The sequence below is a fragment of the Syngnathus typhle genome, linkage group LG1, assembly GCF_033458585.1.
Source record: "Syngnathus typhle isolate RoL2023-S1 ecotype Sweden linkage group LG1, RoL_Styp_1.0, whole genome shotgun sequence".
Taxonomy (NCBI): domain Eukaryota; kingdom Metazoa; phylum Chordata; class Actinopteri; order Syngnathiformes; family Syngnathidae; genus Syngnathus; species Syngnathus typhle.
The window spans coordinates 5,245,641-5,257,952 of record NC_083738.1 but is presented as its reverse complement, the minus strand read 5'-3'; the positions used below and the strand labels follow the sequence as shown (position 1 = coordinate 5,257,952).

At 44.8% G+C, this 12,312-nt stretch overlaps 1 non-coding gene across 1 annotated transcript; it reads left to right on the top strand.

The window, feature by feature from the left end:
* Positions 1-2,320: 2,320 nt before the first annotated feature.
* trnae-cuc (transfer RNA glutamic acid (anticodon CUC)) lies at positions 2,321-2,392 on the top strand. Its single transcript has one exon. It is a non-coding gene; the product is annotated as a tRNA-Glu (tRNA).
* The last annotated feature ends 9,920 nt before the right edge of the window (positions 2,393-12,312 follow it).

Genomic DNA, 12,312 nt, shown 5'->3' with positions numbered 1-12,312 from the left:
AGTGTATGAATCAAATAGTCGACAAGAAGGAATACAACCCATGCTTGCTACTCCTCTGTCAATATTGTTGCTCAAGAACAGACCTGGGCAAATTATGGCCCATGGGCCGGATATGGATACTTTTTAATCCAGGCCAACCGACCTTGTCCACCTAAAAATATATAATTAATTCAAAAATGTCATCTTAGTTCAATGTCTACGTTTCACCATTAGAGAGCGTTGGTGGACTTTTGAGGTAGTGCAGTGTATTAGAGCTGTGCAATACCTGAGTACTTTTAGGTAAACTAAATACAGCAATCTCTCGCCACTTTGCGCTTCATCTTTCGCGAATGTGCTACTTTTTAGGTTTATAAGTGACGGGAGAACGGCATTTAAATACACATTGATACCACGGGGCGAGCCTCTGAGCAATGTGCGTCACAGCGGACAAGCGCGGGAAGCCTCTCACGAACGAGGACTGTTAATTTAGGGAATACGAAAAGAGCAACAGGGGGAAAGGGAGGCTGGAACACCAGAAGAGCAGGTGCACAAGGCGACTGATGAATTGGTCAGGGAGCCTGCGTCGACTGCGAATCGGTGAAAGGGACTTGCTCTCCCGCTCGTGCCGTCTGGTCCGAATTCGTCTGTCGACTGTCGCCGCCAGATCCATGGCATCCTCCAAAGTCCAGGTGTGATTGTAGGAGATCAGTTCATGTTTCACCTAGTCCGCCAGCCCGTGGAGGAAAGCACTCACCAAGGAGGCAGGATTTCAGTTACTGTGCCCAACTACGGTTCAGAATTCAATTGCGAACTCCGTCCCTGACCTATTCCCCCGGCAAAGGACCAGCAGCTCCTGAGAGACATCCGAACTGGCGGATCCCAAGTCTAACATCCGGAGCATCCCATGGGCGAAGGCGTTGAACGATGCGCAGGTAGAGGATTGTCAATCGTACTCCGTCGTGCCCCAGAGGCATGCTCGCCCAGTCAGGTGAGTGACCATATAGGCTACTTTGGCTCGCTCTGTGGAAAACGTCTGCGGCTGTAGGTCTAATATGATCCGGCAACTCGATAGGAATGCACACGTGTTTGGGGTCACCGTCAAACCGTTCGGCATTGCCGATGTTGGGCTCTGGAACGTCTATGGGTCTACGGATCCCCTCCCTGGACCGGGTCTCAAATGCAGCCGGCATCTGTTCCTATTGAACGAGGGAGTGGCCGAAGAAGTTAGCGCCTTGAGGCTCCGGAAAATCTGGGCCATCTCTTTCTGCTGGAGCTGTTGTTGTTGCTGTTGTAGCTGCTGCTATTGCAGTTGGCCGGTTTGTACGAGGGTGCGGATGTCCTCTGACAAGCTATTCATGGCTCCCTTGGTTCTCTCCAGATGGGTCAATGGGGTCTGGTCCTGCACTGGCTACATTTTGTGGGTCAATTTGTAATATTTGAAATACACGGACTGAAAAATGGTCCCAGCACACCACTGCCCTGTAGTTGACTGTTGGCCTATAGAACATAATTGAAACAAGCATCACCAAATAGGGTACATACTGGGTCAAGAGGTTGAATAAGTAGCCATTGCCGTACAAGGGAAATCAACCAAGATTGAATTCCAATCATCATAAACAACGACAACATTACAACCACCAAAAACAAGTCACCCTTGTGATAGCTGAACTATGAATCTGACATTCACTCTAGTAAAAATCTAATACTAATCAAGTTAGCACCTGAAATCTCCAACACTGAAGGATCTAATTAATTTTCTGCACGTCAGTTACTTGGGTGATAAGAAGACATTCAAGTTCAAATTCTAATGGGAGGATTAATTGTGAGCAACTTCTTATATTAAAGTTTTTGAATATTCATTAGGTCGAAAATACTTTTGTGTGTGTTTTTATTAATTAAATTGTATTCAGAGGGGAAATGATAAAGCATTACCGTCTTTATCTCACTTACCTGCTGCATTTTTATCCGTCATCCAACACTACAAAGCAGACAGGTATTCTCATTAAACCTGATTACAAAAACATACTTGTGTTGCAAATATGTTGTTATTCACCTCAGAATGTTTGCAAACAAACATTTAAGCTTCTCTGCTTGAGCAACAAGGTAATGACAGTATTGCGTCTAATTTTAGCTCTGCTGCTGTGCAATGTTTGCTGCATTACAGCACTGCCTTTCAGTCTTGTGCCTCCCAATGAAGTGAAAATTGTTAACAATCAGGGAAAGCGGTAAACAATTAGTTATTTGACTCAGCTTTTGTTACATAATGGAAAAAAAACACTTTCACCTTTTCAGTGAAATAATTATTTATGGCTATTTTTTTATTTACTTTCATTTAACCGGGTCCCTGATGGTCTAGTGGTTAGGATTTGGCGCTCTCACCGCCGTGGTCTGGGTTTGATTCCCGGTCAGGGAGCCAGATGCACCCGTACGAGCGCACAAGCCAGTGTCTTCCCTGTGCCGGTCTCAAGCCCGTGTAAATACAAAATGAGCTTAGCACGACCACCTCACAGTTCAGAGGGTGCAGTTCAGATTTCACCTCCGGCCCTCCCTGTGTGGAGTTTGCATGCGTTCCCCATGCTTGCATGGCTTTTCTCCTGGCACTCCGGTTTCCTCCCACTTCGCAAAAACACTGACAGGAGGCCCTAGGAACGACCCAGGACACACTAGTGACTAGAGGGTATATCTCTCAGCTGGCATGGGATTGCCTTGAGGTCCTCCCGGACAAGATGGACAAAGTGGCTGGTGAGAGGGAAGTCTGGGCTTTCGACTGAGCTGCACCTGATCTGATTACAGATAAGTCACAGAGAATGGATGGAGGGATATTTGATGCTAGCGTGCAGCCACCAGCCTCCATCATAAAAAAAATGAAGCCATATAACTGTTATAACTCCTACAGCGGTTACCTGATTTAGGTGACCATAAATCCCAATTGTCTCTGTTCATGTCCCTTAAATGACAAGAATTTAACAAACTTCATGCATGAGCTGAACCTATTTACACATATTTACCATTAGTTGTAAAGTAATCATACACGTAATCATTACTCTTTATTAGATTGGAATTATGAAATCATTGTTCTATGTCCATCATTCAAGACTTCGTTAATATTTTGAGCTTTTACCATGGAGAGTAATTTAAACTCAACCTGTGGAGCCAAAACACGTATTTTGCATGTATTTACGCATGCATGTATGTAACGAAAACCTCATGGAAATCACAGTACAAAAACAACTACAATTATACATACTGAGCGTAACATTTAGGCTTGTATAGTTGAACAGAAAGCTAATTTGCATAAATGGCAACAGATGGATACACAGGTTGTTTTTTACTTTAACCATCTAAATTAGGGGTGTCCAAACTACCGCCCAAGGGCCAACTGTGAGGAGTATACTGACTCTTTTTCCTCCTACATCAGGAAGTGCATTGATGATGTGACTCTCTCAAAATCCATCGTCACTCTGGCTAACCGGAAGCCATAGCTGACAGGTGCTGTCTTCAGGCTGCTGAGGGCCAGGGACAAAGCCTTTAGAGCAGGGGATGAGGCTGGCTTGAGGACTGCGAGGGCCGACCTGTCCCGGGGCATCAAAGAAGCAAAGAGGGCGTTCTCGTGCAAAATTACCGCCCACTTCAAGGACAGCAGGGACGCACGGAGCCTTTGGCAGGGCATTCAGACCATCACGAATTACAAGCCCGCGCCGCAGAGCTGTGAAGGCGACGTCCGTCTGCTCAATGACCTTAACCGCTTCTTTGCTCGCTTCGACGCTCAGAACAGCACTTGCCCGCTGAAGGCCACTTCCCCTTCACACGAGCTGCCCCTGTGCCTCTCCGCCGACAGCGTGAGGAGGGCGCTTGCCGCCATCAACATCCTTAAGGCGGCGGGCCCTGACAACATCCCGGGTCGAGCGCTGAAGGACTGCGCTGGTGAGCTGACGGGTGTCTTCACGGACATCTTTAACACTTCCCTGCAGCAGGCCATCGTCCCTTCGTGTTTCAAAGCTGCCACCATCGTACCTGTGCCGAAGAAACCTGCTCCGTCCTGCTTCAATGACTACCGCCCCGTGGCACTTACGCCCATCATCATGAAGTGCTTAGAGCGGCTTGTCATGGAGCAACTCCGAACCGTTCTCCCCCCCACCATTGACCCCTTCCAGTTTGCGTACCGAGCCAAACGGTCCTCTGAGGATGCCATCTGCTCTGCCCTCCACTCGGCCCTCACCCACCTGGAGAGAAGGGACTCGTATGTGAGATTGCTGTTTGTGGACTTCAGTTCTGCCTTCAACACCATTGTGCCACAATGCCTCATTAGCAAACTTGACACGCTGGGCCTCAGTACCTACCTCTGCAACTGGCTACTGGACTTCCTCTGTCAGAGGCCACAGGTGATACGTGTTGGCGACAAAATCTCCGCCAGCATCACGCTGAGCCCGGGGGCCCCCCAAGGCTGCGTGCTCAGTCCGCTGCTCTTCACCCTCCTGACGCATGACTGCAATGCAACCTACAGCGACAACCGCATAGTAAAGTTTGCTGACGACACGACTCTGGTGGGTCTCATCACCAAGGGAGACAAGACTCAATACAGGCTGGAGGTTGACCTTCTGTCCACGTGGTGCAGGGACAACAACCTCCTGCTGAACGTCGACAAGACCAAGGAGATTGTTGTGGACTTCCGGAAGGGTCACACCCAACACCTGCCGCTGACCATCGACGGTGCTGTGGTGGAGCGAGTGAGCAGCGCCAAGTTCCTGGGGGTGCACATCAGTGAGGATCTCTCCTGGTCCACCAACACCGCATCACTGGCGAAGAAAGCCCAGCGCCGCCTGTACTTCCTGCGGAAACTCAGGCGAGCGAGCGCTCCTCCGGCCGTCATGACTGCATTTTACCGCGGCACCATTGAGAGCGTCCTCTCCAGCTGTATTGCTGTTTGGGGTGGCGGCTGCACTGACTACAACTTGAAGGCTCTGCAGCTCATAATGAACACGGCTGGTAAGATAATTGGTGCTTTGCTCCCCTCCTTGAAGGACATTTACTCCTACTGACTCCTTGAGGTGTCTCTTCAGGCTCTCCCCGTAACACCTCCTGGCTTTTCCTGACTTCTCGGCCTCCTCCTTGACTTTGCGCAGCCTCTTGAGGTTCGGTGTAAACCAAGGTTTGTCGTTGTTGTACGTGCAGAAGGTCTTAGTCTGCACACACAGATCCTCAAAAAAACTGATGTATGACGTGACAGTGTCAGTGAGTTCATGCAGGTCTGAAGTTGCAGCTTCGAAAACTCCCCAAACGGTGCAGTCAAAGCAGGCTTGGAGGTCCTGCCTTGACTCTACTGTCCAGTTCGTCACAGTCCTCACCACGGGTTTAGAAAATTTTAGTTTCTGCCTGTAGGCCGGGATCAGATGAACTAGACAGTGGTCCGAGAGTCCTAAAGCTGCACGAGCCACAGAGGGGTATGCATCCTTAATCACGGTGCAGCAGTGGTCCAGAGTCTGTGGCCCTCTGGTGGGACACGTTACGTGCTGCCTGTATCTGGGGAGTTCGTGTGCGAGGTTCGCCCTGTTAAGATCACCCAGAACAATGATTAGTGAGTTTGGTAGACGTTTGGTAAACTCTTTCAACACTGACATCAGTACACCAACGTTCATTAATGTAGAAACAGAGACCACCTCCCTTTGGTTTTCCGGCGAGCTCCGCGCTGCGATCTGCCTGCGTTAGCCGAAACCCCGCTAACTCCACGGCGTGGTGGGGGGTTCGTTCGCTGAGCCACGTTTCAACAAAGCACAGCGCGGCGGATCTGCTGAAGTCCGTGTTCCTAGAAGTGAGAAGCAGCAGTTCGTCCATCTTGTTCGCCAGGGAGCGGACATTCGCCAGATGAATTGACGGTAGGGCAGAACGGAACCCTCTCTGCCTCAGCTTTACGAGAGCTCCGGCTCGTTTTCCGTGCCGCCGTCGTCGCGCTAGCTTGTATAGCACCGCCGCTCCGGCTAGAATCTCCGACAAACAGTCTGAATCAGAGAGAACAGGAGAGAAAATACCAGAAGAAGACTGTCCGATGTTTAACAGCGCTTCTCTGGTAAAAATGATCCGGGATGGACAGCAGAGGACACAGAAAACACACAAAATAAGACAAAGAAACAAAGAGCGACTCACCGTGGCTGCCATCCGCGGCGCCATCATATGACGTTATTTTTAAGGACAAAGGCGCACAAAATTGTTATATATTAATTAGTAGGCATTTGTGATTACCTCTACAATAGTTGGAGTGTTTTTATGTGTGGTTTTATACGGGAGTGTTCGCCTGTCAACTCTAAGGTTGTGGGCTCTATCCTCAACCCTAGTGACCATGTCGAAGTCTCCTTGAGCAAGACACTGAACCCCAATTTGCTCCCAGTGTGGACCTGGCAGCGGCTTGCATGGCTGCAGCCAGTGTGAATGGGTGAAGGTGAGTCATTGTAAAGCGCTTTGGGCACCATGTGGTGTTGATGAAAGCGCAATATAAGTGCATTCCATTTACCATTTATACCCAAACCAGGCTTGCTGCAGCTCTAATCTCCAGTGACCAGCGAACAAAGGCGAGAGTAACAGAGTTCAGTTCTGTGGAACAAGATGATTGTCAAGTCAGACTATGAGCAATATACAAAACATTTTACTGACAGTAAGCAGACAATTGCAAATATTTTATTTAATACACCGATGGTACGAATTAAACTTTACCTCAGGTTGCCATGGAAACATTTTCCTGCAAAATTCCCATGAGGTGTAGTCGTCACAGGTTTATTTTTGAACATTGAAATTATATCAGTTGGTTCCTGAAGCAACAATATATTCTAATTTTACCTGAATGTCAATCAAGCCAATTTCCCCTACAGACATGTCTCTGTGTTGAAGACACCTAATATATGACAAAAAACTGACGCACACACACAAACACACACACGCACTTCCAGCATCAAATTATTTCACATGGCAATGCGCTATCATACCAGAAAACTGCCGGTCAGTGAAAAAGTGGGAGTCGTCTTACATTCGGGGTCTAGACATTCAGGTCTAGACATTCATTCACAACGTTAGATGGCACCAGATTAAAGTGAATGCTGAATTTAACTCCCCAGGCGAACCCCTGTCACGAAGAAGAAAAATAAACATAGCGGTAGCACTAAGAAGAAAAATTAAAAATAGCGATAAGAAAGAAGAGAAGAAAATAAGAGAAGAGATAACAGTGACAATCTGGAGAAAAGTGAGTCGAAGATCGGCCAGGTTAACCGGCATCTGCGGAGAAGTTATTATGTAAAGTTCAAGATGATGGTGACAAATGAGGCAGAGTCTTCAAACTATTGCAAAGTGGCTGTGAAATATGGTGTCACAGACTGTAATGTACGGAAATGTATAGCTCAAAAAGATCGGTTAAAAAATGCTCACAATCAGAGAAAAGCTTTCCGTGGTCCTCAGAGCGGCCGCTTTTGACAGGAGGGTGTGCGCGTACGTGGACGAGAAACGAAAGGACGGGATGCCTATCAGCAGAGCTGTCATTCAGCTCGAGGCTGTGGAAATATCCAAAGAGCTAAACATACCCACCGCTGACTTCAAAGCAAGCCTCGGTTGGTGTAAAAGAATGATGCGGCGTAACGGACTAATGCTGCGACGCAGAACAAGTCTAGCCCAGCGCCTGCCCTCCTTTTCAGCGCTATGTGATCAACTTAAGGAAAAAGCACCTTTACCCACTGGATCAGATTGGCAATGCTGATCAGACACCTGTGTTTTTTGACATCCCAAAACACATCACTGTACACAAGAAAGGTGAGAAATCTGTTATTATAAAATCCACTGGAAATGAGAAGAGCCGCATTACCGTCATATTAGCCTGCCTCGCAGACAGAACCAAACTCCCTCCGTATGTCGTTTTAAAACGTAAGACAGTACCTAAGGAGGCGATGCCAGATGGCATTATTGTACGTGCCCAGGAAAAGGGCTGGATGGAGACTGAGCTTGTAGTGGACTGGCTCAATGTTGTGTGGGGCAGACGGCGTGGGGGACTCAGAAAAAAGAGGAACATGCTGATTTTGGATGCATTTCATGGACACTTGTCTGATCCAGTCAAAAAACAAGTGAAGGCCGATCATTCCAGGGGGAATGACAAGTCAGCTGCAGGTGTTGGATGTTGTGGCCACTAAACCATTCAAAGAGAATCTGCAAAAGAAATACACAGAGTGGCTCCTGTCTGGTGATCACGCAGTCACAGCGACAGGAAAGTGTCAGAAGCCTCCGGTACATTTGCTCTGTGAGTGAATGCTCCACACATGGAATGGAGTTTCCCCAAAGAGCATCATCGGCGGGTTTAAAAAATGTTGCATATCAAATGCCCTGGACGGCAGTGAGGATGACGTGCTATGGGAGGAGCCATCGGAGCCAGAGGATGGGAGTGAAGACAGTGACACTGAGTACAGCGAGGCAGAGGATGTTTGTGAGGAGTAATGTTCTGACATGACAGATCTCAGCTACTCCCATATTTAAACCAGTTTGCATTATTTTATTGCAATGTTTTTCCTTATTCAGATTTGTTTGTTAGACTTCACTCTGATGGTAAACGCAGTTATTGCATATTTGTTGTTTTATCACAGTTGATTGTTTTATTTACATTTCAAAAACCAGAAGCCATTAATTTACAAATGTGATTACACTTTAGTTTACAAATTTAAATGTTCAAATATTAAGATGTGATAAACAGTTTTTGCATGATTTGTATAAAAATAAAAAATAGTGTTCAAAAAGTCTTTTTTCAAACTTGAGTCTTGAAAAATAGGGGGTCGTCTTATAATCAGGGTCGTCTTATATTCAGGACAATATAGTACATATATATATAAATTTCTCTCTCTCTCTCTCTCTCTCTCTCTCTCTCTCTCTCTCAAGAAGATGAACGACTTAAAAGTTGAGCTCAACAGCGTTATAATTGTTTTTAACATATACATTGTTTGGTGAGCAGTTTTTGGATAACATGGTATGTTTGCATTAATGCATGGTTTCAAAAGGAGGCAGGAGAAATCAGCCCCGCAATGCCCTGGTCAAAAAACAAGCATTTTCATTGCCAAGAATTCACACTACTTAACCAATTCAGCTGATGGAGGACTTATGAGAAGGATTTATTAGTGCCTACATACAATCTATTTCAAGATGTACTCAAGCCTAGGTGAAAGGAGATAAGATATTTGCTTAGAAACAGTTATGTCCTTGTGTTTGATTGCTTACTCTTAAATTGTTGCAGTGACAGGGTCGGTCAGGTTGACAACATCAATTCTGCTTCCTTTTACGCCTGAGATTGAAGTGAGAGACTCAGACAGCAATGACTTGCTCTTGCCCTTGCTAAAATACAAATGTTCCTTTGATTCTGTATTATTCTCATTAATAATGAAATACAACCAACTTTTACAATTAGACTCAAATAAATGGTTTTAACTATTACATACTATTACTATCATTGCATATGATTTAGTGAAAAAACAATTCTGACAAATATACAGGCATTTGAGCGCACTTACATGATTGTAACAAGTAAATCTGCAATGCTTTGTTACTCACTTGGGAACCAATAGAAAAATATCCAGCCACTTCTTTGTGAGGCAAACCCTAATCAAATCTAACTTTGATCCCAGTTATCTCAATTCTCCACTGGCCCATGGCTACCTTAATAAGGATGTTGCCATATAACATTCAGACCTTCAGCTCATTGTTCTGCAAAGTCAATGAAGACATGAGGTAATGAGATGAGATAATCCCTCCACAAAGGGGAGGTGTATCACAATTGTTTGGGGAACGAAACCCGGCTACCAACTTTCTGAGAGATACAGATAAAACTGAAATGATTGATATTGTTAAACAATTTAAGAACATCAAGGGACTGTGAGGATATTGATCTATTCTTAATTAAATATGTATGTTAGAAAAATGTATATATATGTTATCATGCGTTCTCTAATCAATGCTTTACCGTTTATTACTGCAATATATGCTCTCTGTTTGGCCTTGCTGTTTTTATGATGTACCACAGAAGGACAGTTCCTTTCTAACGAAGACCACTTTGTTAGACAACGTGCCTCATTGCTGTCTTGCACCCCAGATGAACCTCCAAGTGACCATTAAAGTCACGGTTTCCTAACTATCTTGATCGTAGGATTAGGTTGGAATGTATATAACCAGTAATAAATAACTTAGCTTGTTGCATCCTACACAATGTCGTAAAACTCCCCTTGCTATGTTTTAACTAGAGGTCAAAGGTTTTCTCTTCTGTATCCAGTCCACTCAAACTCCTCTTCCCAGATGTTTTTATTAGTATGAAAACACCTAGTGATTTTTCCTTACGAGGCAAAGCCCACATGCTTTCCCCCTCCTTCCTTTAGGGGCTTGTCTCACAAATTGTGGGTAGGGCAAATCCAAATAAAAATAGCGGGAGTGCCTACAGATATTTAGTGTGTGTAGAGATTGTTGTAAGCTATCTGTACTGCACTCCTCGCGAGAAAAGACTTAATATTCTGTCTCACTTGTGGTTTGTTTGCTGTTGCTCATCGAAATAAACCTGACAATGTAATACCAGCTCAGTGGCCTAGTGGTAGAGTGTCCGCCCTGAGACTGGAAGGTTGTGGGTTCAAACCCCGGCCGGGTCATACCAAAGACTATAAAAATGGGACCCATTACCTTCCTGCTTGGCACTCAGCATTAAGGGTTGGAATTGGGAGTTAGATCACCAAATGATGACAGAGAGCGGCACCGCTGCAGCTCACTGCTCCCATCTACCCCAGGGAATGGATCAAAATCACACGGGGATGGGTTAAATGTAGAGGACAAATTTCACCACACCCAGATGTGTGTGTGATGATCATTGGGACTTTAATTTTAACTTAAAAGTAGCTATAGCAGATCCCATATCACATACCTTTCGCTGAAACTGGGCTCCTTTTCCACAAAAATGAAAATAGCCAAAGTCCGGTGAGAAGAATCTTTACACCAACGACAGGCCAGTCTCATTGCTTCCCTAATTTTCCAAAATCTTGGCGAAGATATTTGCTGTTAGATTGGACAGTTTTATTGCTAAGTGTGAGATATTAACTGATAGTCAATATGGTTTTAGGCCAAAGCGATCTGCATCTTTAGCTTTAATTGACCTTGTGGAAGAACTGTCAACAAGCATTGACGACAATAAATTTGCCATGGGAGTTTTTATTGACCTTAAAAAGGCCTTTGATACAATTTATCATGACATTTTGCTTCAAAAATTTGAAGGGTATGGGATTAGTGGAATAGGGTTCAGTTGGATAAAAAGCTACTTAGAACATGGGCAACAGTTTGTGCAGATGGGAGAGAAAAAGTCAATGCTTTTAAATAAAACCTGCGGTGTTCCACAATGATCAATATTGGGACCGAAATTATTCACATTATATTTTAATGATATAATTAACACCTGTAATATTTTGAAATTTGTCATTTTTGCTGATGACACAAATATATTTTGTGAAGGAGAGAATCTACAAATACTAATGAAGAATGTCTCTGATGAGCTTGCCAAGCTAAAACTGTGGTTTGACTCAAATAAATTATCTCTTAACATAAAGAAAAAACAACTTTATGATTTTTGGGAATCGAAAAATCCCAGAAGACATAACTATTGAAGTATTGTGTGATAACACCATATTAGACAGTTTATGAAAACTCCTTTCTGGGAGTAATAATTGACCACAGTCTCAGCTGGAAACCGCAAGTCAAACGCATCTGTTCAAAATTGGCAAAGGCCGTGGGTATACTTTGTAAAGTCAGACGCTTACTGAACCAGAAAACAATGTACCGTTTTTTTCCATGTATAATGCGCCCCCATGGATAATACGCACCCTAGAAATGGCATGTCGATGCTGGAAAAATGCCTGTACCCATGTAATTTTGACTCCTACTTAAGTCCGTAAACGTAAAATTATTTCAGAAAAAAGATCATCTTTGGGAACAACCGGATGTTATTCTGCCGGTCAGTATCACTGTGCATGCGCTAGCAAACTCGATAGCAAAGAAATGTTTCGGATTTGTGTAGGGTACATTGTGACAGCAAACGAGCAGGTGATTGAGCAAGCGTCTGATACGAGAGCATTGTGTTCGTATGGAGCGTGTTTGAAGTGAACAGCAGAAAAGAAAGGAACAAGGCAAAGTGTTGTGAAATAAAATATTACCTGTAATACGCATTTAGGTAGAGAACTGAACTCTCGCTCTTTATATAGCTGACGTGTCTTGTGCATCCGTTCTGCACATCTGTAATGGCAGCCTCCGTATGATATCCGGTTTGCGATGGAGATTAAAAAACTAACAATA